This window comes from Podarcis vaucheri (assembly GCF_965113315.1).
Source record: "Podarcis vaucheri genome assembly, chromosome: W".
In the NCBI taxonomy this organism is placed as follows: domain Eukaryota; kingdom Metazoa; phylum Chordata; class Lepidosauria; order Squamata; family Lacertidae; genus Podarcis; species Podarcis vaucheri.
Genome location: NC_138757.1, coordinates 5208544 through 5234224, shown reverse-complemented (window position 1 = coordinate 5234224; position 25681 = coordinate 5208544). Strand labels below are relative to the sequence as shown.

The window sequence follows — 25681 nt, the reverse complement described above, 5'->3', positions numbered from 1 at the left end:
TCTTCGCAGCGCAAAGAGGACCGCCATTACTCGTTTCGCGCCGCCTCCGGAGGAGGCTGTTAACTTTTAGCAGTTGCGTTGCTGAATGTGGTCAGTAGGAAAACGTGACCTTTGGTTTTGAGATGGAGTCTTCCTCAGAGTATGTGTTTTTCTTAATCTATCCATGTTTTCATTTCCTAGTCTTTTTAATGTCAAGTATCCTGTTGCTCCCACAGCCTCTGGTCCTTTAGTTTGCTTACAGATCATCACACAAATCGTGCTCTCTCTTCAGAGAGTGATCCCTCTTTCTGGGCTTGTCTCTTGCAGTGGGAACACCCTACTATATGTCCCCAGAAAGGATACATGAAAATGGCTATAATTTTAAATCAGACATCTGGTCCTTGGACTGCTTATTGTATGAGGTAAGTCTCACTTTCATATTTATGCACAGTGTGGAAAAATGGAAATAAGCGGAAATGAATAGTTCAGAGAATAAAACTTGCCTTCCATTCTGAATATCACAAGTTAGTAGACTGTTGGATGAGCACAGACCTGGGGAAATGCCAAATTTTGAAGAGTCCATACAGTGCCTAGGATTACTGGAACTTGACCAAAGAAGGCAAGAATTAAGGACAAAGTCAGATTCCTGTTTTGCAAATCAGTAATTACGTTGCCCAAAAATTTGGTTCTGACACAGCGTTTAAATTCATGCTGTTTAGTTTGTGTGATAGTGAGTTTCAGAAACTTAAACTGCTTGCATCTTTGGGTTGGTCACAGAGGATTCATGCTCCATCAATACTTAGTTTATTACTTAGTCCTGGGCTGTTCTCAAAATACTGTGTTGCAACTATGCTGCTGGCATAAAAGTGTAACTTGTTTTAAACTATAATTGTCAACATGAGTACCATGTAAGCTTTGATACTGGATGTTATCAAAGAAGGAAATTATGTACAATTTGTGATGTGGTCTGAGAGCTGCAATGCTCAAGCAACCAGTGGTGTTGAAAGTACATGTCTGACCCTGAGCATTGATGGCAAGAGCAGAGGAACATCCCAGGGGGTTGCCTCTTGGGTGCTCTTCTGAAGCTTCCTGTGCATAAATGTGAGCTGCTTTTAAAACTCAGTGAGAGACTTGGTGCCAAGAGCCCTGGAAGAGCAAGCTGCTTGGGAACCCCTGGGATCTGCCTGCCTGCAGATTGTGGTCAGGGTAGCCTGTAGGGTATTACTTTGGAAGGTAGAGATCCAGTGGTCCTTGCATTGTGTTGTGTTTGTATTGGAATTAGCCAATGATGGAATGAATTGCAATAGTTTTGCCTTTAAAACAACAACAACCTGGAGAGAAGGGGAAAGGAAACAGTCTCCGTTAGGAACTCAGGTGCTGCTGACTCTGCTTTGAGGTCCAAGGGCAGATGAGAGAGACCTGAGAAGACCCATTTCCCCAGAAGACAGTCTTCCTTGCTGGGTTTTGAGGTGAAGAATCTCAAAAATATTGGGTGCAGGAGGCCTTCCTAAGTCAGATAAGAGCCGTGGGGATAGTGCTGTTCCTTTGGGGGGGAGCTTGGCTGACAAGGTGTAATGAGATGCTTGTTGGACCAGGCAGTGTGCTGCTGTTGGGGTTTCAGGTCTGAGTCATCCAGCAGCTCAATAGGTGCTGATTAATTTGTTGGCAGTGTGCAAAAGCACCATGCAGGGTCCATCAAGAGGGAGAGAGAAATATCGGTGTGGAGAAGTCAATAAATGAAATCAATGAGATGCCGTGGTAGGGATTGAGTAGCCTTTGAGAGAGCAGCACAGCGTGACTCGTAACAGTCCTCTGCTCCTCTTGCAAGAGCTCTGCTGCCACTGACTTTGAAGTCGTGGGTGATGGGGAGGGATTTCCCTTAAAACAGACCTAATCAAGGCAAGCCATCCAGTTGCTCCTGATGTGTCCAGAGTGAGCCCTCAAGCAGAGTCCCTGGTGTACGGGGGGGGGGGGTCCTCAAGGGAGCCTCTTCTTCCTTTTTTATGCCCCCCAAGGAGACACTGCTTGCTTCGGAGGAGTGGACCCTGAGGTTCGTCTTACCAGACATTGGCCTGGGAATCATGAAACCCCAAGGATCTCCTGGTCCACACCTGCATGGATCAGCCCAGCCCACGTCAGGAAGGCCTTCAGGGCCACCATAGCAAGCAGAAAGAGTTTTGCTGTTGCTCTGGTGGAGAGAGAGGGCCTTTGGCCAGGAACGAGCCTTGGCATTGATTGCTGCCAAGCAAACAGCAACAGGACTTACTGAGGTTGGTTCTCTGACTGAAATTGTTAGTTTGTATGTTTTTTTCTTAAATTTATATACCGCTCTTTGTCCCAGGATCACAGGGCAGTTTACAGTATAAAAGCACGAAAATGCGTAACATAATAACAAACAAATCAATAAAAAACCCACAGTTTAAAAGGCCATAGATTGTTTAAACAAAGGCTTGGGAGAAGAGGAATGTTTCCATCTGGTTCCATGATGGTACCAGGCAAGCCTCCCAGGGAGAGTACTGTATATACTTGAGTATAAGCCGACCCGAATATAAGCCGAGGCACCTAATTTTACCACAAAAAACTGGGAAAACTTATTGACTTGAGTATAAGCCGATTCACCACACCACAAACCTCCTGGTGGGCCGGAGTGTGTGTGTGCACATGCGCACACGGCAGAGGGGGCTTCTCTCCCCCCCAGCCCCTCCTGTCCCCCTGCCTACCTAGGGTGCTGCTGAGAGGCAGAGGCTGGTGGTGGCAGCGGTGGAGGAAGAACAAGCAGCCCAAAAGGGCTGCTTTCAGGCTGCTCGTTCCTCCTCTGCTGCTGCCAACAGCCACCGACAGGGACCCTCACTCGAGTATAAGCCGAGGGGGGCTTTTTCAGCATTAAAAAATGTGCTGAAAAAGTCAGCTTATATATGGTATTCCACAAAAAAACGGGGAGCCCTTCAAATGGTTCCTTTCTCATGTTGCCACTCTTAGCCACATGAGAAAGGACCTTTTATGGAGGGGGCACATGAAGAAGGGCCTCAGATTATGATCACAAGATCCAGGTTGGTTCATACTGCAGTCCTGAGCCATTTAAGGCTTTATAGTTCTAGGCAAGCACTTTGAATTGGGCCCAGAAAATAACTGTCAGCCGAGGCCCAGATTGGTGTAATATGCTCAAACTACCTTGCCTTGGTGATTAGGCTTGCAGGTGGAGGACAGCAGTACTCAAGCTGAGTGTTACTGACAAAGAAGTAGGTATGACTCCTTGGAAGATGAGTTTTAACTATATTTTACTTTTATCTTCTGCCTTATTGAATTGCTATCTCAGAGATAGAGCCGCTACTAATTTCTGCTGTAAATCAGGAAGCTTGGTGTCTTCCCACGATAGGGTGTCTAATCTCCACTCCTGCTGATAAGTAGTTGGTTGGTTTAGTTGAGCTGGAGCTAATTAAGGCTTTCTCCGGGACTTTCCAGACCTTCTCTAAGACTTTTAACTCAAGCCCTTGACTCAAGCTTTGTAAATATAATAGCTGCCAAATGACAAAGATAAAATACTGAGGCTGATAAAAGCTAATAAAAGACTGATAAAAATAATAAAAACAGCATCAACTGATGCGGAGCTCAAGTCGACGCTACCACTAACGACGACGACATCTTGGGACCCTTTGGAAGATGAGTTTTAACTATATTTTACTTTTATCTCCTGCCTTATTGAATTGCTATCTATCTATTGATTGATTGATTGATTGACTCTCAAATGTGTTGTGAGCCAGCCACCCTGAGCAGTTTTTGAATGAAAAGGTGGAGCACAAATAAATATAGGGTGGTGGTTTCTGTGAGCCCAAACAGGCTCACTCAGCCCATTGTGTCCTACTCAGAATCATTAGGATGGGCAAGATGAAATGAAAATGCTTTCCTCTCCATACCGAGCATGAAGCCCTTTGGAGCCAGAACTGCCATCGTTACCAGTTGTTAGAACTATAGCACTAGGTGGTGTTACCGGAAAATCCAAGGGCTCCCTTGGGTAAAAGTAAAGACACCAACCAGAGCAACTTGGAGCAAATCAGCAGCCTGTAGGCTCGGTCTTTATTGAATACTGTCGCAACAGGACTCCCACTGCCCACAAGGTGAAGCAAAATGGAAGCCCAGAACAAAAGAAGACCCCAAATTTTATTAGCTTCTAATCCCCTGAGTTACACCCCTAGAAATACATCATAACTACATTAAAAATAGGAGAGGTCAGGGGAGGGGTTGCACAGGTAACCTGAGTATCATGACACCTGGCTGGTGTCCTTTCTCCCCCTCCCCATGAGTCATTTCCAGAAGACAAAAGGGTAGGCGCAGTTTCCTGCCCCCTGAGGGGGAATCCGATCACTGTTCTTTTGTCATAGTCCATGTTGTATCCACTCGTGTATGCAGTCCGTTGTGTTCCTGATAGCCTTCTGTCTGAGCCCATCAAGATGACTATCAAGGTTGCCATGTCAACCGGGCAGGGCTGCAGAGTATGTGTCCTCTCGCTCAAGGGATTATGGCTGACCAGTGTCAAGCCACCAACCCCCCCCCCCCTTTGATAGTCCTTGTTGTATAAAGTAAAATAAAAGTGGTCTGGTGTAAATCCGACGTACGGCTGATTTTTAATGAATTTATAACAAAAACTGTCAAAAGGAGTTCAAAGAGAGGTTCACTTCCGGAAGTAACTTGCTACATTTTGATAAGATTAGTCACGGTCAATTAAACCCGGAAACTTTGTATTGAGAGCTGTCAAAGTATAGAGAAGGGTGCGCATTAGCCTGCAGTACCTGCATAGCCGCCACAAGGGGCGCTGTTTGGTAACGCTGATTGGTTGAAGCGGCAGCCAATTGACCTCGAGTTCAGGAAATTGGTCTACCCATTAAAAGAATAGGGCAAAGAACGGTTCATATAGCGAAAGGGTTCCAGTACAGAGAGCTGTCAAAGTAGCGCTTCCTTATTTACGGAAGGCTTTTTAGGGGATGCCCCTCTAAAAGGGGTATCTACGGGGTCAGGGAAGGTGGGAGGTGTGTGTGTGGTGCTTGTGCATTACATTGTAATGAAGGGGGGTCTCCTGCTATAGTGGGAATGTGTTTTTGTTTCTACAGTTGTTTAAGTGTCTTCTAGTGGGGAAAGTACAGCAGCGTGACAGTGTCTAAAATTATCCCCCTTCTCCAGTATTGTTATCTCTGAAAGGAAGAACCCCCACAGCCGGTCTCTGCCATTCCCACCAGTGATCCACCTCTTGCCTCTGTACCTCAGGTGGAACTGCAACCTTTGTGGTTCACTCTTCTGGGAAAGCCACAGTCACAGGTGACACTGCTTTCCCACAGGTGGCTCTATCCTTGGTGTGCCTGAAAAGGACCTTCCAGTTGCCAGAGATTATGTTTGTCTCAGAAGCAGCATCAGAAGAGGGTTGGCTCCCTCAGAGTGTGTTTTTTCTTTCCCCACATTTTTCACCTTCCATAAATGGTGGCAGTTTGTAATTAAATCAGGCTCTCTAGTCAGGCCTTGATCACATTTATGTCAGCAACCAGGAAGAGTGTTCCTTATTTTTATGTGTATATATTATTATAAAGGTAAAGGTAAAGGTACCCCTGCCTGTACAGGCCAGTCTTGCCAGACTCTAGGGTTGTGCGCTCATCTCACTCTATAGGCCGGGAGCCAGCGCTGTCCGCAGACACTTCCGGGTCACGTGGCCAGCGTGACAAGCTGCATCTGGCGAGCCAGCGCAGCACACGGAAACGCCGTTTACCTTCCCGCTAGTAAGCGGTCCCTATTTATCTACTTGCACCCGGGGGTGCTTTTGAACTGCTAGGTTGGCAGGCGCTGGGACCGAGCAACGGGAGCGCACCCCGCTGCGGGGATTCGAACCGCCGACCTTTCAATCGGCAAGTCCTAGGCACTGAGGCTTTTACCCACAGTGCCACCCGCGTCCCTTCGCGCCACCCGCGTCCCTTCATATATATTATATATTATTATATATAATATATTATATTATATATAATATATTATTATATTAATTCATAATTGCCTGCTTTTCCATGGCTCAGGCCCAAGTCAGTTCAAAGCCAGCCATGGCACTTCCAGCTGTAATCTTGAGGTTTCAGTTCAGCGGAGATAAGCATATCTGCAGATGTTGTTCCAAGGAAGCATCTTCGCAAATGTGGCCAGCCCTGAACAAGCTCCGTCCTGCCCTGGCTCAGCTAAGGAACCCTGCCCACTGCTTAGTGGCAGTGGAGGCCACCGAAGATGTCAGTGTCAATACTCTGTTCTCATGCCTCTGCTCTTGCTTTGTGAAAAATAGGAAAAGCAGTGGTGGACTGGGTGGAAGCTTTCTCTGTGTTTTTTGTTTTTGATTATGTGCAGATAAACTGGGGGAATTTTGTCTCCAAGTAGCCTAGAGGCACACATGCCAGTTGGAATTCACTTTAACATTATTTGGGCTGGGGTGTGTGTGTGTGTGAAGCCAGATAATGCCACTTAAACTTGACATTTACAATCTCACATTGATTTATATTAAATCTTATAAAAATAGTGGGAAGGCTTCACCATCTCCCGAGGATCTGTCATCAAGATAACTTGCAAGGGATAAAAATAAGTTCTCCCTCTCCTATAAATAGCTGCAAGTAATGGCTTTAGCAGTTCTAACAAGATAATCAATTTAAACACAGGGAGCAATTTTTATTTTCTTAGACCAGTCGTAGAGCATGGTGGTCAGTTTGAAACGGGGATCCAGCCATTCCACTACAATTTTTCTAATCCAGATGTCAAAACGAAACCTTCAAACGTGTCTAAGCCACAGACCTCAGCCAGCCACCTTGGCCATTCCAGTCACAGGAGTGAGGGGGGCTCTTGCTCAGTGCCTCAGATAGGCTGCCCTTGTCCGTAGATGACAAGAATGGGGAAACAGGGCTGACTAGAACTGCTGGGAGTCTTGCGGTTGTGTTTTCAGATTTGCCACTGCAGCCATCTCTCAGGATACGATCCCCACATAAAGTGGGGCTGGCTGGGGATTTGGTGCAGGCCCCTGTTTGGGCAAAGGGGTTTTGAATAGCAAGTCTGCACTGGAGGGGTTGGAGAGCTGCCTGTGTTCAGTGGGCCTCAGTGGAGTCAATGGCTGACTCCCCATTCCCAACGCATCCCTGGGGTGGGTGCCTCCCCCCCCACACACACACACATGGAAGGGTGTATTTTTTAAAAAAATAATTTTTTATTGATTTCCATCCAGTTATACATTTTATCCAAAATACAACAGATTCTAATCTAATATTATAATCTAATATAATCACATGGAAGGGTGTATTAAGCAGAAGTCAGGCCCGTGACTAAAGCTGTGCTGCTGAGGAAACAAAGTTTTAATATCATGGAAATCCAGTTTGATTTGGGCACCTTTTCTTAGTGGATAAATCAAGGGACCTCTGCCTCACTGCCAAATTTCTAAACTGCCCAAATGGATATTGGTAATTTGTCTGTGTTCTCAATATTGTTTATAAAAGTATAAAATGAGTGAGAAGTGCCTTGGAGTAACTTCTCCCTCCTCCTCCTCCTCCTCCTCCTCCTCCTCCCTGCATTAAAAACAACAACAACCACAACCACCACCACCTTTGCTGGGAGATTGCTGATCGCCTGCCAAGAGGCAGATTTCTTTAGGTCGCTACCCCCTGTGCATGATAATGAGCAAAAGACTTAACACTTTTCAAATAGACCCTCCCTATTAAAACAGTGGCTCAGAGCTGAGGCTCCGCAAACACAACTAAAAAGAACGGTGGCTTTGCCGATCTGCCGCAGCATGCGGCAAAATGGTTTTTAAAAGATCTTCTAACCAGAGTAGATAATATCCACAATTATCCAATAGTGCTTCATTAGGAGGAGGATTATTTCATTGTGGAGGGGCAGCTTGTGACAGCGAGAGTGACAGGGAGCCCTTGAATAGCATTATGGATTAATAAGCAGCTGGGGCTCCGTGGGGGCCGCATGCTGAGGGGACACCGCTGCTCTCGCTCGCCGAGCCTCGGTGCCACTCGCTGGCGGCGCTCGCTTTGAAGACCAGCCTTATTATTAGAGCTGGGTGTAAATGGGGAGCGGGGTGTGTGTGCGTCTTGGGCTCTCTTCCTGGAGGATGGAGGTGGGGGGGGGCTGGCCTTATGCTCCTGCTGAGCGTGTTGTTGGGGGCACGGGGTGTGTGTGTGTGTGTGTGTGTGTGTGTGTGTGTGTGTGTGTGTGTGTGTGTGTGCTTGCTCCCATGCCTGAAGAAGAAAAGGTATTTGGGGTGCACAGTGGCTTCTTATTGCTGCTTTTGTACTTTCATGAAGTTGAGCAAATGGCTGAGCTGTTTTTCTGTCCTGCTGAAGTTCAGGTCAACTTCTAGAATTTACATATTTTTTGGGGTTGGGAAAGAGTTTCAAATAGGAAGCAGGAAGAGACATGGGGCTGTATGTAATGCTAGTCCTACTCAGAGTTGACCTATTGAAGTTGATGAGCAAGGTTAACTTGGATTCATTAATTCCAATGGGTTGACTCTTGAGTAGGGCTTAGCTGGATGCAACCCATTGTTTGTTTGCTTTGAAAGGCCCTTTCATGCCGTTAGCCTTGTTGCTTGACTCTTCTGCGTGTGTTTACAGTCAGCCACACTGCTTGTTTTTAGTGGTTGGGTTTGTGAAAGAAAGAAGCAACCACAGAATTTTTAAAAGCTGCTGAGGGTGAATTAACAAAATATCCAGCTGGATTATCCTCTGCCATCTCTGAAGTTATAAATTGCTTTGAATGTATAAGGGCTGCGGGATTGGCTGTCCAGCAGACACTTGCAATGCTGCCTCACATTTCTGCACAGCCTGCATAAAATGTTTCCCGTGTGCAGGGCAAGTGTCTCTTCTGCAACCAAATGGACCAAAAAAGTGACAGGGCTGTTATGTAAGAAGCCGGATCTCTCTGTACGGTAAACAAGGTTATAATTTGCCCTTTGAATGAATCAAACACAAAATGTTTCCATCAGTATGAAGCATGAGTCTTTACCATTGGCAGTAAAGTTTGCACTTGCTCTTCTCAGACCAAACCTGTGGCTCAGAGATACTTACAAAGTCTGCATATGAAGCAATTTGGAGGAAGGTGTACATAGAGGTGGGGAAAATGTTATTTGTAATGTCAGAGCCAGAAAGATGTTATGGGAGGCAGTCATAGTTGATGGCATCTGGCTGAGCATGAGCTACCCTACCAGGATGCTCTGTTGTGAGACGGCAGTCGCAGGACCTTTTCCTGCTTGTCAGAGCCAGTGGTGGTCTCTGTCTTGAGAACGGAGTGGCTGCAGATCCAGCTCTCTGAAGAGGGGACAGCTGCTAGAGGTAAATAGTTTTCACTAGAAAACGACTAGTTGTCCTCCCTGCTTTTTGGATGGCACTGTGGGTTTTTGGTTTTTTTTTTAAAAAAATAATTTTTATTAACAGGCCAATCAGATCACATTAATTCCAAATCACATCAATTCCAAATTACATAGCCAGGAATTTTTAAATTTTTGTTGGGGGTACCCATATTTCCAGCTTCGAACGGGATCCAAAGATCTCTCTTGCTGCTGCTTTGATGACATAGTTCTGTCCAAATAATAGTCACAGTTCTATTCAATCTTCTCTTTGTTGTTTTCCTCATCTTCTTGTAGTTTTCATATATTCCTTTCTTTGTGATCTCTGATAGTTTCCACAAGCGGGTTGAAAACAAACATTGTGTGGCTTTTACGTTCGTCCAAGAGCCATATCAATATAAACAGACATCATTTCAACACTCCGTACAAAACAATTCCCACAGTCTGTTCTGTTTTCCACAGACCTGCCGCTCTCATAATTTTTTTTCAGGGGGCCCTGCCAGGCCAAACTCACATTCCGATATAGTTACAAGCCATAGTCCTCCTCCCCCTCCTTCTGCGGACAGATCTGCCATAACAGCCTCTTTTTCTAACTGCGTCACCGAAAACCTTCTTTCTTTTCTCGATGTTCCACAAGCCATATCTTTGATTAGTAGTTAATTTCCACACAGTTCTTAATCCTCCTGCTTGTAATCAATCAATCAATCAATCAATCTCTTTATTCGACCGATAGTCAGAATTAAAACATTACACAATAAATATAAACTATAACATCATAGGAGGTACATAAGTAAGGTAGGGCCACAGTACTAGACCTCTCACAGATAACCCACGTCAAAACATTCAGTTATACGTTTCCGACACTTGAGTGCCAGGAAAAGAAATTTAGCCACTGACAAGGTTGTTTTCCGAGAAGACTTATTTAGCAGATATGCTGTCTGCTTTCCTCTTTGTCGGGAACTGAGCTGGGGTAAGTATGGAGTTATAAGATACTGTCTTAAATCATTGTAGAAGGGACAGCTCAATAAAATGTGCTCTGTGGATTCTACCTCACCCAATGCACAGTGGCATAATCTCTGGTCATATGGGACTCCTCCATATCTTCCCTTCAGGACCGCCGAGTCAAGAACATTCAGCCTAGCCGCAGTAAATAGTCTGCGGTATTCCACGTAGTGGATATCCGCCAGGTAGCGAGCTGGAGCGGCCCGATACAACTGCTCCCCCAGAAACAACCCAGGTTTCACACGGGCTGTGTCCTCCTGTCTGGCAATATCCCTTAATCTTTGAGCGATCACCGCCTTTGCGTGGCTATATGTCATGGACTCTATATAAAGGGAGGACAACCCACACTTCTGCACTTCCTCCACTATCTCCCCTTCCCATGGAGATTTAAAGTTATCCCTCAGAATCAAGGGGGCCAAACCCACCGGTCTGAAACAGAGCTTGAGCCATAGCCATAGCTTCGCTTTCAGGGCCATATACCTAAAGGCTTGGCAACCGGTTTCCAATCTCATGATCGCGCCTGCCACGGAGGGGGGGGGGTCCTGAGTATGGCCCTGAGGAATTGGGTTTGGATAGATTCCAATTTTTCAAAATCCCTACGTGAGCCCAAGGCAATGCCCACCAGCAGAAGAGGGAGGACTTTAATTTTAAAGAGACGTAAGGCAACATTGACAGTTTGTGCCTGTTTCTTGGAGTACAGGATTCTAATCACCAGGGCTGCTTTGGATGCGTTCGAGGCTATGTATTCTCTGTGCGCCAGGAAGGACCTATTTGATCTTACAACCTGACCCAGGTACTTGAAGCAACTGACCTGCTCTAAAGGAATACCATTAATTGACCATAAATTAGGTTTCGGTCGAGCAGCAAAGACCATTATTTTGGTCTTGGCATAATTTAATTGGAGCTCGTGTTGGGTCTCATATTCATGAAGAGCTCGAAGCATCCTCCTTAATCCGATGGGGGAGGTAGCTAATAGGGCGGCATCGTCCGCATACAGTAGGACATTTAAGGCTCGTCCTGCCAGTTTTGGTGGATGGAAATCAGCATTTGCCATATGCACCACTAGCGAATTAATATAGAAGTTAAATAGAGCAGGGGCAAGCAAACAGCCCTGTCTTACCCCCCTAGTGGTGGCAACCGGATTGGAGACTAGCCCCTTACTATCTATCCTAATCCTCAAGAGGGTATTTGTATGCAAATTAATAATCAGCAAGAGAAGGCGGCGGTCGATAGATGTCGCTGCCAATTTTGTCCATAGCTGGTTCCTGGGAATTAGATCAAAGGCCTGCTCAAAGTCTATAAAGGCGACATGGAGGGCTTTTAGGCCATTGCCAGCGTATTTGGTGGCCAAGTGATTTAGGATTAAGATTTGGTCTGTTGTTGATCTTCCGGGGCGGAAACCCGCCTGTTCCTCTGCGATGATATTGTTGCTTTCCATCCAGGTCGTTAATTTGTTAAGTAGAAATCTTGAATAGATCTTCCCGATAACATTTAGCAGGCTAATTGGTCTAAAATTGGCCGGGTCTGTGCGCGGCCCTTTCTTGTGAATTAACACAATCAGTCCTCCCCCTCCTTCTGCGGACAGATCTGCCATAACAGCCTCTTTTTCTAACTGCGTCACCGAAAACCTTCTTTCTTTTCTCGATGTTCCACAAGCCATATCTTTGATTAGTAGTTAATTTCCACACAGTTCTTAATCCTCCTGCTTGTAATCAGTAATTTGCAACAATTCTTTCTTAGGAGGGAGGGTTATTGGGTACTCACATAAGACAAAAAAAGAAAAGTCCCCCCCCTTTTCAGTCTCGCTCCGACATACTGATCCTTTGATGAGACTTCTTCTTGATTTATTATTGAATCCAGCCCGTCGCTCCACATCACAGAGATCCCTTTAGTTAGCAGTCTTTACTCCCGATCTTCACTTGAAATATGTGCATTTGCTTCTTTTCCAATTATATATTTCGAGCTGATGCAAACCAGTGTGCGATCAGAGACAGCATCCGGGAGAGCCAGACCCACCCGAGGGCTTCGTGCCTAGTGCCCTCACCCCCTTCTTTCGAATCCGGGGGTGAATTATGGACACAGCAGGCAAGGCAGTGCCCCCCATTCCCTTGGGGGGCAAGGGAGGCTGCATATTCCCATATCAGCCTCTTAATTACCTCATGTGGGTCAGAGAGATGTTATTGTCAGCCATCTTCCAATGCGCCCCCTGGTGCCCCCCCCTTCCGGATGGCGCTGTGGGTTTTGTACTGTTCCTGCTTCATGACCTTGGTTGGTTGAAGGATGGGGAGCTAGTAGGAGGTAAAGGTAGCAATGGCCCATCCCAATGCAATGCTGGGCAGCAGCCAAGGACACCTCAAGAAGTTCTTCATTTGTAATGGTTTAGTCCTTAGAACCTCCTGGAAGAGCCACCCATTTATTGGCAAGTTTCCAAGTTGTGCTTGTGGAAATGGTGACAACCAACTTGGGTACAACTGCCAAGCAACAGACCCATGCGAACTTCAGTTGGTTCTCCCTGAACATTTCTCCTGTGTCACTCATTTTCTAATATTTTCTTTCTAGATGGCAGGTCTCCAGGGACCCTTCTATGGTGATAAAATGAACCTGTTTTCGCTCTGCCAAAAGATAGAGCAGTGTGATTACCCCCCTCTTCCAACCGAACATTATTCTGACAAGGTAACTTCAGCTGTACAGTCTCTTGGGCTCTGAATGGAAGGAACACCCTGTTGGTTTCTGTGTGTTGCCACTGTGCAGTGCTTTGGAGTCACAAGACTCTGTTTACATTCCTGGGATTCCATACTGTTGGAAGTCTCACGGAAGACAGGAGACGGATGTGGCGTTACTGGTTTCCTGTTCCTTTGTTTGTTCCAGTTGCTCTCTGCTTTCACAGAGCATGTATTTCTTTTCTGTCTGCGTAGCCTAGAAAATAAAACCTGGGGATGTAGCTCATAGTATCTCGTCCTTCCTCATGCTGCTTTGAAACGCTGCGTAATGGGGAATGTGCCTGGAGCCTTATTAGAGGTTCAGGTCGTTAATCATGTTGCAGGCAATTCCAGAGGAGCTCGGAGGAGCTCGGTCAAATGCAGGTTCCGACATCCCCCCCACACACACACACACAAATGGCAGGGAGCTCAAGATTGGAGCATCTTCAGGGAATTGCCTTGGCACATCCTCAAAGCCTTTTCAGAAGGGAGAGATGCCTTCCTGCTTACACAGCTGCATATTCAGATACTTTTTCTAATCAGATACCATAAAGCAGCAAGTGAGATGCTCAGGAAAAGCAGAGCAGTGCTGAGGCAGCAGGATGGGCAGCACCTTGATGCCTAAAGCTTGGTTTTCCTTCTCTAGTGCACAGCATCGTGTGACTGGGCTAAAATGTGCTGCAAGTTGCCCCATGGCATCTGCTAAAAACTAGCCTGTCAAATGCTGGACCACTTTAGACCAAGTATAGCCCTCAGGGGATCTCAGCATAAGCTTTGAGCTTTATCATTTGTGAAATGCAGTGTTTTAAGAATGAATGGAAGGAGCACCTGGTGGGAGAGGTTCGTCAACAGTGTTCCTTCCTGCCAGTTTTCCAGAGGCATACCTAGGGTCCCCTGCGCCCTTGGCAAGGAGCTGTATTGGCACCCAAACACTGAAAAGAATCACTTTACTGCAATAGCCACATTAGAAATTACTACGTTTTATGCAACCCACGTACTTGAAGTGTCCAGTAGGAGGGCAAAAAAATCCACACGCCTTTGTACTGCGGTGCAAGAAGGACGGGAAGCTCCTCTGTTGTTTGATCTGTCGGAGGTTCCGTACGACCGAGTTGTAATGGCTCTCCTCTTCGCCGTTCTTCGGAATCCATCTAAGCTCTCCTCCGACGTTGATTAACGACCTAAGCCTTTGATGAGGCTTAGGCACGCTCCCCCATTACGCAGAGTATCCAAACAGCAGGAGCCTAGAAATGTGCTACATTGCTACGTTTATTCCTAACTACGCAGGAGAGAAAAGAATATGCGACTGCTCTCTCTGTGAGAGAGAAACAACAGAAACAAAGAAACAGGAAACCAGTAACATCAACATCTGTCTCCCGTCTCCAGTGAGACTTCCAGCAGTCTGGAATGTCAATAGAGTCTTGTGACTCCAAAAACTGCACAGTGGCACAACAGAAACCTAACACTCACCACAACAGCAGCAGTGCATCACCACACACATATTCACCATACATTCTGTAGTCCGATAGGTGTTTGTGCTCCCAACACAGGTGCGCCTCTGCAGCTTTTAAACAAATATATTAACCCTTTGGAGTTGGAAAGCAAGTGATGAAATCAGGGCAGATGAAAGACCTGCTTGTTGAATGTCCACTCATCAAGCACAGGTACCAAGTGTGCTTTCAGAAGTCTGCTGCCTCCCGCACACCAATAGCTTCTGTAGTCTTGATTAAAATTTTAAGGAAATGTGAACCTGCTTGTTTGGCAATGGAAGTGGGGGTGGGCATAAATGCCAGAGAAGGGGCACAAGGAACAAGCTCTGAATTTCTCTCTCTCTCGCTCTCTCGCTCTCTCACACACACACACTTTATGGGTAGCAAGGTGACCAGTCTTCCAGCAAGTTTTTTTCTCTGAGTGTGTAAAAAGCAGATCACCATGAATGCACTGGGATCTTGTGTATAGGTTGCTGAGAGTTTGATGTGGATGTGTGGGGTGAAATGAGTTGTGGCAGGCTTTGCACCAGGAGCAGGCAGTCTTGAGCATTCCAATCAGCTTGTCGCAAAATTTGCAGTTATTTGCACTGCTTCTCTTGGCTGCTAAGTCAGGAGTATTGCTTAGCTGGAAGGCTGACCCTTTTGCTAATACAGAAACTGGGAGGAGCTGGGGGCAGAATGTGCCTGAGCAGGGTTTCCAGTAGGCAAGGAGAGGAGGTTCCAGTGCTGTGTCCTCCTCTTCAGAACAGAAGGAACATCAATATGCACATTGGCCCAGGTCTTGGACAGTGTCCAAGTTGTAGGCTGTGGCATTTTTTGGCACAGAGTTTCCACCCTGGCTGTCATATGCAGCTCCTTGGCTGCCTCTCTGAGGAAACTGGTCATGCACATCCCTTTCCACACTGGAAGGCTTATGCTAAATGACCCTGGCTGCTGCTGGTCCTACTTTGGACAAGTGCCTGCATTTCCTCTCCCCTTCCCGGTGTTAGATTGCTGATGCGCAGGAGTGTTGATGCAGCCATGCCAGCCCCTCTTGGCAACTTTCTGGCTGCTTGAGCACAATTCCTTCTTGCAGACCACTCCTGTGGCCCAGTCAGGTTCATTGTCTTCCCCTTTGCCTTGCTGCTGCTCCAGCTTCTTGGAATCTGCCTTCTGGCAGCAGGAATTAGTGCAAGTTGACAGATATGTTTCCTGTCTTTCCAATTACTGTCGGTTTGCCTCCCTCTGGCAGTGCTAAAGAGAGAGTGCAGTCTAGTGATACAATTCAGCGCGAGGAGGATGGTTGAGAGCTCAAATAAAAGTGGCAGGTCCCAGAGAACTCCGTTCCAGATGGTGCATTTGCATGCAACAGGCCAGCACACTGGGTGAATTGCCGTTGTGTGAAACTGCACCAGTACACACACACCCCACACACATTCCTAGCCATGTCAGTAAACATTTAGTCTCTGGAGTACTGAGTTGGCACTCCATAATGATTCAGTCTGTGTGGGTCAGGAAAATGCTTCATGGGCGGAGTCTGTGCTGTGAAGTTGTGGTGCTGAAGAAGAGGCAGAGGAGACTGGGAAGTGATATTTGGCGGTGGCTATAGGGTCTTGCCTTTGCGAGGGGCAGTGGTGCAGGTGGCCTCCCTTTCAGGAGAGACGTTGGATGAGCGGAGCAGAACAAGACAAGGCAGCCCTGTCTGGAGTGGCTCCTTAATTCCTGACAAAACTCCTTCCATGCCAGCAGTTTCTCCCTTCCTAGTTACATGAATGGCTTCCTTTGAGGACATGCAGACGGGGGGGAGGGGCTTGGTTATTCTCTTTCAGTAGTGTAGAAAGGCTCATGACTGGTTTGCATTTGACAAAAGTACAGAAGGCATTCTGCAACCATCAGAAACCATCTTCAATTGACCCTCTTGCTGGCTGGAAACCGCCCTTTTTACTCCTGCGTGGATCTCTGTCTGATGCATGGGGCCTGATTGTGGGATGGACTGAGTCTGTTGCTACTGGCAGGTATCTCTATCTACCCCGTCCTCTGGTATGCAAGTGAGATGTCTATGTGAGATTCCATTAGGCTGCTTCACCCTCCTGAATAATTACTTCTGCACTGTAATTCATTCTCACTTTCAGGTGGGTTTCACTGCCATAGCTTGGTGCCTTCTAGGACTACAGTTGTCACCATCCCTGGCCATTGGCATTGTTGGTTGGTTGGGATTCCATCAACATCGGGGAAGGGGGGCTGCTCTGAGTTTGGCATATACCCAGCTATTCCAGTTGTACATACAGGAAGGTTAGCTAAATATTCATTAGGTCCTGGCTCGGCTTCCTCTCGAGCCAGAACCTCAACATGCCATTCTCTTCACCACCAAACACAGAATGGAATGGCAATTATTGCTAATGAGGGCTTTCACATTGACCTCTCTCGGTAGATATATACTTCTTTCATAGGATATTTTCCAATACTGTCAACTACTGCAAAACCTGAATGCCTGAGCCATTTTCTGGTGGTATGCCCAGGCCCATTAGAGAGGGAAAGGGAGGTGAGGTTGGACTAATAAGTATTGAAGAGTGAGTGTGGGAATTTTGAAACCTGCATCTAAAATGTTGGTATCCCCAGTCAAGTGTGCTACTCTCTAACTTGAGCATCTGTGAGTGCGTGTGCATGCATATATTTTGTCTTTAAACTGTCTTAAAATCCATGGAGCTGATCAAGTTCTACTCTAGAACTCAAGGATGTTAGAATACTTTATTCATAGGCTGGCAGTGGAAGGCTTTGGGTGCCTTCAAATGGGAATTGGCCCCTCTTGCACCACCAGGCAGGTGCGCATGGCAATGGGCGGCAGGGTGTGTCTCACGGTCCTCTGTTTTCCCCCTTGCAGTTGCGAGAGCTGGTCAGCATGTGCATATACCCAGATCCTGACCAGAGACCTGACATTGGTTATGTGCACCAGCTAGCAAAACAGATGCATGTGTGGACCTCCAGCACTTGATCGACATGCTCCCAGAAAAGCCATCCCAGCGTAGTATTACTTGAACCTTCTGTCTCGGACGAAACCAAGAGGTGCCTCGCCAATTTACATGGGAGAGTTGAGCCTTCCTAGGAAGACGCTTCATGATTTCTGCTGGCCATTTGCAGGGGCGCTCACAGAGTGGACCCGCTCTAAGTGAAGGCTGTGAGATGCTGCTGCAAGTGTGTTACTTTTTAAAATAACACGTTACAGATATAGATCTCTTAAAAGATCCTTTCTTAAAACTGTTGTGTGTAATCTAGGTTAGGTTATTATAGCAAGGGTTTCTCATTTGTGTATTTGACACACCCCTTGTATCTTAACTAATGTGAAATATTGAAATAATTCCTTTGGTGAAATCACTTTATACTAATGTAAGAATTACAGTAGATTTTGTGTAATTTGTATAACTGCTACTTCTGACTCTTTTGCAAACTGTTAATAGCAAATTCAGTTTTTGTTTTTCCCCCAATTTTTTTTATTGATTTTCCAATTTTTATAAACACACAAACAAACATAAATCCTAACTATACTTAGTCCACTCTTAGTAACATTGTTAAGTGACTTCCTCATATCCCCCTGGCTGAATTTCAGTATATATAATTGTAACAGTTTTCCAAAACAAGTTTCTCATAAAATTTACTTACTCGCTTAACATCTTTCTTTCTTTTCATCTTTACTTTAAACATATTATTCTATAACATCACATGTTTAAATCCTAAGCCTATCTGGTATTTGCAAGTATTTCTGTTTAAATTATCTTAGCATATTTAAGTAAATAGTCTTTGCATTTCATCCATTCCTCCTAGTGCTCCTCCTCCTTCTGGTCATGGACTCTTCCAGTCAGGTCGGCTAGCTCCGAAAAGTCCATCATCTTCATCTGCCATTCCTCCACTGTCGGCACTTCTTGTGTTTTCCAGTTCTTAGCTAATAAAATTCTAGCTGCAGTTGTGGCATACAAAAACAATCTAACATCTTTTGTTGGGAATTCCAAGCCTGTTATTCCAAGAAGAAAGGCCTCTGGTTTCTTAATAAATATATATTTCAACATTTTTTTCAATTCATTATAAATCTTCTCCCAGAAGTCTTTCACCTTGGGACAGAGGTCCACCACATATGATAAAAGGTTCCTTCTTTTTCTTTGCATTTCCAGCATAGATTATCACTAATATATCTTTGCTAATTTTACAGGGGTTAAGTACCATCTATACATCATTTTCATAACATTTTCCTTTAACTTAATAATTTCCTTAATAATGTTTTCCTTTAACACCATGCATGCAGTGAACTTGACCCCTTTCCTCCACAACCTTTCCCAGTCTTCAAACATTATATTATGTCCCACATCTCTTGCCCAATCTATCATCACGGATATAACTTGTTTGTCCTTTGTATGCCATTCCAACAATAGATTATACATTTTAGACAAATTTTTAACTTTAGAATCCAACAACTCCGTTTCTAACTTAGTTTCTTACGAAGCTGTGATGGGATGATGAGCTGCTTGTGCATAAAATCCAAGTCCCTCAGAGTTTGGTTAAGTCCGCAAACCTCTGTCTGTAACGGAGCCCCTTAAGCATGGCTCCGTCAGTCGCTGGCAGATTCCGACAGTGGTTGCTTTCGGAATCTCTTCCAACATAAAAGCTCCTTAACGGAAACGCGTCTTCTGGACTCTCGGCGTGACAGTTTCCGGCGAGGAGTGGGTGTCCCTACAGGAGGTCCTGAAACCTCCCCACTGTTTTCGCTGGAAGTGTCTCGGAGCCATCCCTCCTGCTCACTTTCCCTCGGAGCTCCTCCTCTCCCCCTGCTGGTTCCCTCTTCAGCTGCTGAGTCTCTCCCAACCTCTGTGAGCCCTTCCACCTCCTGTCCTTCCGATGGCAGTTCCCTGACATCCACCTCCCCTCCAGGGCCCCCTTCACCCCCTCCCGCCCCCTCCTCTATGGGCGGTGAGGAGGCAAAACCCCGGAAAGAACCTCCTTCATCTTCCGACGTCTCGAACATTTCCCTCCACCGGTTGCTGTTCCTGGCCTCTAAGTACTCCTCCTCATCGGAGTCCATTCCTCCTTCCCACTCCGAGTCCGTGAATCCTTCCAACTCCTCCTCCTCGTCAGTGGTGCCAAAGTATTCCCTCCGGAACCTCGCCACAGGCTGAGGTTTCCTTGGGAACCTTTGATGGAACGTTTCTATTAAGACCTTGTCATTGACATCCTCTGCCATTACCCAAGTGTTTTCTGACTCCGGTTCCCCTTCCCACGCTACCAAATACTCCACCTGATCACCCTTCCACCTGGAGTCGATGATTTCCGCCACATGGCTGCTGCATTCCCTTTCTTCTATGACTGGTCCCCGTGTGGACATCCCTTCTCGTCCCCCCTTATACGGTGACAGTAACGACCTGTGGAATACTGGGTGCAGTTTCATGTGGTTCGGTAACCGGAGCCTGAAAGCCACTGGGTTGACCTGTTGAACGACCTCAAATGGACCCAATCTTTTGGGCCTTAATTTCTTACAACCCCCTTTGAATTGCAACCCTTGGGTTGACAGCCACACCTGATCTCCCACCCTTATGGTTTCACCTTCCCTTCTGTTCTTGTCTGCCTGCCTCTTGTATTCTTCCTTGGCCCTTTCTAAGTTGAGTTGGAGCTGACGATGGATCGCTTCCATTTCTTCTACAAAGTGTTCGGCTGCCGGGACGCTCCATCTCTCCCTCCTCCCCCGGGAAATGCCCTGGGATGACACCCATAATTAGCCAAAAAGGGGCTCATCCCTGTGGACACATTCTCCACATTGTTGTAGGCAAATTCCGCCAGCGCTAACTTCTCTACCCAATCATTCTCTCTGTCATTGACATAACACCTCAGGTATTGCTGGAGGATACCGTTTGCTCTTTCTGCCTGCCCGTTGGTTTCAGGGTGCCGGGCAGTCGAAAAATTGACCTCTACGTGCAGTAAGCTCATGAGCTTCCTCCAGAACCTGGACGTAAATTGTTTCCCTCTATCTGAGACCACCCTCAAGGGGGCGCCATGCAACCTAAAAATGTGCTCTGCAAACAATCTCGCTGTCTCTTCCGCCGTGACTGCATGCGAGCAGGCTACAAAGTGGCACATCTTTGTTAGTAGGTCTACTACGACCATGATGGCTGTTTTCCCCTTGGACTTCGGCAGATCAGTCATAAAATCTATCGACACTGCCTCCCATGGTCGTTCTGGTGTGGGTAACGGTTCTAATAACCCCGCCGGCGCCCGCCTCTCCCCTTTGGCTCGCTGGCATTGGTCACACCCTCTTACATACTCCCGTACATCTTCCCTCACCTTGGGCCACCAAAATTCTCTGGTGACCAACCACATGGTTTTGTGTTGCCCAAAATGCCCCGCTGTGGGGCTGTCGTGCAACTGCTTGAGTACCCTCCCCCTCAATTCTCCTTCGGGTATATACAGTGCCCCTTTGTAATACAATGCCCCGTTTCTTTCCTCGAAACTCCCAGGTTTCTCTCCCTCCCTCCTAAGACCTCTGAGCTTATCCTGGGCGTATTCATCATTCTCCGTTCCCTCTACCAGTTCTCTTTGCCCCACCAATGCCGCCCCACACACCCAGCGGTCCTCTGGGATGACATGTCTCTCTTCGGGTGCTCCCTCCCCCTCCAAATATTCAGGTTTACGTGAGAGAGCGTCCGCCCTAACGTTTTCTGGGCCTGGCACGTAACAAATTTCAAAGTGGAATTTGGAGAACTCCTGGGCCCATCTCACTTGCCGTTGGTTGAGTACTCGTGCCGTTCTCCAATACTCTAGGTTCTTGTGGTCAGTGCACACTTGCACCTTATGTTGTGCGCCAATTAATAAGTGCCTCCATCTTCTGAGCGCTTCGTGAATGGCGAGTAGTTCTCGGTCATACACCGTGTAGTTCCTCTCAGATTTGTTCAGCTTTCGCAAGAAAAAGGTGCACGGTCTCCATTCCGACTTCTCCTTCCCAGGCTGCAGACGCACCGCCCCCACCGCCCAGTCCGATGCGTCCGTTTCTACTCTCATCGGTTTTTGTAAATCCACATGCAGGAGCTGTTCTTCAGAAGCGAACGCCCTTTTCAGTTCCTCAAAAGCTCGCTCCGCCTCCGCCGTCCAGACGAATTTCCTCTTACTGCTGAGACAGTCAGTAATGGGAGCTGTCAAGTGGGCAAAGTTTCTGATGAACTTTCGATAGAAGTTTCCAAACCCTAGAAATCTTTGCACATCCTTCTTCGTTTTCGGTGTCTTCCATTCCAGTACCGCTTGGACCTTGCCAGGATCCATGGCCAATCCCTTGTCTGACAAGCGGTACCCCAGGAATTCCATCTCCTTGGTGTGAAACTGACACTTCTCCAGTTTCACCCACAGCTGGTTCGCTTGCAGTCTGCCCAACACTTCCCTGACGTCTCTCACATGCTGCTCCTCATTCTCTGAATATACTAACACATCATCTAAGAAGGCCACGCAATTCTTGTAAAGCAAAGGTCCCAAGACGTGGTTCATAAACGATTGAAAGCACGCTGAGCCTGCTTGTAGGCCGAAAGGCATAACGAGGTATTCAAATGCCCCCAAAGGGGTGAACATGGTGGTTTTCCATTCATCCCCCTTCCTTATTCGTATCAGGTTGTACGCCCCCCTCAGGTCGAGTTTAGTAAAAATCTTTCCCTTCCTGACCCTAGTCAAAATGTCATCAATTCTGGGCATAGGGAAAGTCACTGGTTCTGACACTGCATTTAAGGCCCGGAAGTCCACTACAAGCCTTGGTTTGTCCGTGTGTTTTTTATCCACAAAGAACACTGGGCTGCCACCCACCGCTCTGGACTCTCTGATGAAACCCCTCTTCAGGTTCTTGTCAATGAACTCCCTTAACTCCTGCATCTCCCTGTCTGACATGGCGTACAGCTTGCCTACTGGGAGCTGGGCCCCAGGGAGTAAATTGATTTGACAGTCAAAGGGTCTATGCGGAGGTAGTTTGTCTGCTTCCCTCTCGCTGAAGACGTTGCCCAGGTCGGCGTATTGTCAGGGCACCTTCCCTTTGTCCGTTACTTCCGTCCCTGCTAGAGTGGCTTTGGCCCCTCCTTGAGCTTTCCCCTCTTTGCAGTGTTCTAGACAATGTGCTGACCCAAAGGAGACCACTCTCTGATGCCAGCCCACTAGCGGATCATGTAATGCTAGCCAGCTCATTCCCAAAATAATGGGAGCTCCTCCCAAGGTAGCCACATTAAACGCTATTAGCTCAGTGTGTCTTGCCACCCTCATTACCATTGGGACGGTCTGCTGGCTGACTTCTCCGCCCAACAGCTCCCTTCCATCGATCGTGGTCACCTGCAAAGGGTTACTTAAAGGGATAGCCTGTATCTGGTGTTCAGCTGCAAACTCCTTACTCATGAAATTACAGGAGCTGCCTGAGTCCAATAGCGCCTTTATCTTTAGTGGGTGTCCGTTTGGCAGCTCTAGTAACACCTCTATCACTAGTGCGGGTCTAGGAGGTTCCGGCGTGGGCACTTTCACTGCTCTTTGGCCTGGCTGCTGTGCCCCAACGGTGGCAGCCAGGCGTTGGCTTTTACTTGCTCCTGGACCTTTTCCTCCTTCTCCCCAACCGCGCCCGCCATCCCTTGCCATTCCTTTCTTTGGGGGCAGACTCTGGCAAAGTGACCTGGCTGTTGGCAGAGATAACATTTCTTGGCGCCCTTCCCCTCCTTCTTCCGCTCTTCACTGGGCTTTGAAACTGCGCGCGCGCTGTTCCAATTTCCATCGGCTCTCCTGGCAGGAACAGAGGCTCTGGAATCTCTGGAATGCGAAACTCCCTCCAACGTTCCCCCTTCCCTTCCCGCCTCTCCAAGGCTCTCGCCTCCTGGCGTGCTCCTATGGTCAGCGCGGATTTGGTCAGCTGGTCCATAGACTCCGCTCTGGGCGCCCGGGAAAGTTCGTCTTTCACAGCCGAAGAAAGCCCTTCTTCAAAGAGCATTTGTATGGGTTCCGCTGATAGATCCCACCCCAATTTATGGATCAACATGGTAAACTCAGTCCAGTACTCACGGACAGATCGGCTCCCCTGTTTACACGCCATTAACTGTCTGCGTACCACTCCCTGCTCAATATTGCTGGAAAACATCAGGTCCATGGCCCGAAAAAACTTCCTCGTGTCCTTTAGGATGTCATTATTCGCTGCCATCAGGGTCCTAACCCAGTCTTTCGCCCCCCCCTTCGAGATGTCCAATCACAAATGCCACTCGCGATTCCTCGTCTGGAAAGTCATCAAACTGCAGATTGAGGGCATATTGCATCTCTGTCCTAAAGGCATGATAGTTCCTGGGCTCCCCCCAAAAAAAACTTCTGCACCAATCCTGGCACCTTTCTGGCGAGCGGGGTGGTTTTTCCCTTTTCTGCATCCTGAGCCCTCCTCTCCTCGAGCCTCGCCGTCTGCAGCGCTAGCTGGACCTCCAACACCCGGTACCTTTCTTCCAGGCTTGGACCCGCTCCGGCTCCTCCTGCTTCTCCGGTTCCGGCTGGGTTGCTCATGATGCCTTCCCTTGCACAAGCTGCTTTCAGAGACTGTCGGAATGCTGTGATGGGATGATGAGCTGCTTGTGCGTAAAATCCAAGTCCCTCAGAGTTTGGTTAAGTCCACAAACCTCTGTCTGTAACGGAGCCCCTTAAGCATGGCTCCGTCAGTCGCTGGCAGATTCCGACAGTGGTTGCTTTCGGAATCGTTTCCAACATAAAAGCTCCTTAACGGAAACGCGTCTTCTGGACTCTCGGCGTGACAGTTTCCGGCGAGGAGTTGGTGTCCCTACAGGAGGTCCTGAAACCTCCCCACTGTTTTCGCTGGAAGTGTCTCGGAGCCATCCCTCCTGCTCACTTTCCCTCGGAGCTCCTCCTCTCCCCCTGCTGGTTCCCTCTTCAGCTGCTGAGTCTCTCCCAACCTCTGTGAGCCCTTCCACCTCCTGTCCTTCCGATGGCAGTTCCCTGACAGAAGCAAAACCATTTTTCTTATCTAATTTATACAGTTCATTAATCTGATGGTAATGTAACCAATTTATTTTATCTTTAATTTGATCAAATGGTTTTAATTTGAATCCTTCTTTATCTTCCGATAGCAAATCTGAATATCTCAACCATTTGGTTTCCATATTTAACTTTTTCTGGGCCTTTGCCTCCATTGGCGAAAGCCATCTGGGTGTTTTCCTTTCTAAAAGATCTTTGTATTTTATGCAAACATTATATAAGGATTTTCTAATTACATGATTTCTAAAGCCGTTATGGGCCTTTATCTTTATGGGCTTCTGGGTTAGCGCCATCGGCTAATGGCGGAGTTCCTCTGATCAGGAGGAACCCGCTCCGTGAGAACTGGGTCTTGCCACCGCGGCGAAGGTGGGGACCCTTTAAAAATCCCAGGTGGAGGAAGCCTGGGAACGTGGGATTCTGCGGGCACCAAGAGCGCCTCCCCTACTCGCGGGGAAACCCATTTTGGAGCTCCGGAGCGAAGTGGGGTGAGCGGCGCGGTGCTTCGTACTGATTGCTACTTTCACGGAGTGAAGCCGCACAGCCGTTGCCGGAGAGCGCTGACTTTTTCCTGTTGACAATTGGACTTAAAAGTAACTACCCGTGAGTAAAGTGAAGAATTGGAGTTTTAAAAGTTGAATTTGACAACGAACGGGGGGAGGCTCAAAACAGGAAATCCGCCTTCCTCCTTTTGTAAATAGTCGGAAGCAAACAGGCTTAAGCTAAAGCCTTGGAAACTTTATTTTAAACGCTTAAATTTTCAGCACAAAATATAGCGAGCCCCCCCTTGGAAGCAGGGGAAGAGGGGGGGAGTCTTTGGACGATATTTGCCTGCAAAAAGAGAGGGAGAAGCTAATTTTCCATCGCTCGGAACCTGGGAACGGCAGCCATTAAAATCGCTGCATTTCGGAGCTCTGCATAGACTGTGAATAGACCGCTCATTTGACTGTCAGTGAAACAAGAGTGATACATTGTTTCATTTGCCCTCTCCTGACTTAAAAGGGACTGAAAGGAGTTGAAACTGAGTAATTATTTGTTGTGATTTGATACTAAATATATTGGTGCAATTGTAAACTTTTTTTTAAAAAAAGAGGGTGATACTTACATAATATAAACTAACATAATATAAACAGTAACTATTTCCCTCTAGAGGAGGACTTCGAAATTGC

The 25681-nt window shown here is 47.1% G+C and overlaps 1 protein-coding gene and 1 long non-coding RNA gene across 2 annotated transcripts in view; one reads left to right on the top strand and one right to left on the bottom strand.

Moving 5' to 3' along the window:
- The window catches only part of LOC309523308 (uncharacterized protein), a 283533-nt gene that overhangs the window by 2367 nt on the left and 255485 nt on the right, over positions 1-25681 (bottom strand). The window lies entirely within an intron of this gene.
- On the top strand, positions 318-17510 carry LOC309523331. Its single transcript, XR_014215301.1, has 3 exons — positions 318-401; positions 12893-13006; positions 17380-17510. It is a non-coding gene; the product is annotated as an uncharacterized lncRNA (long non-coding RNA).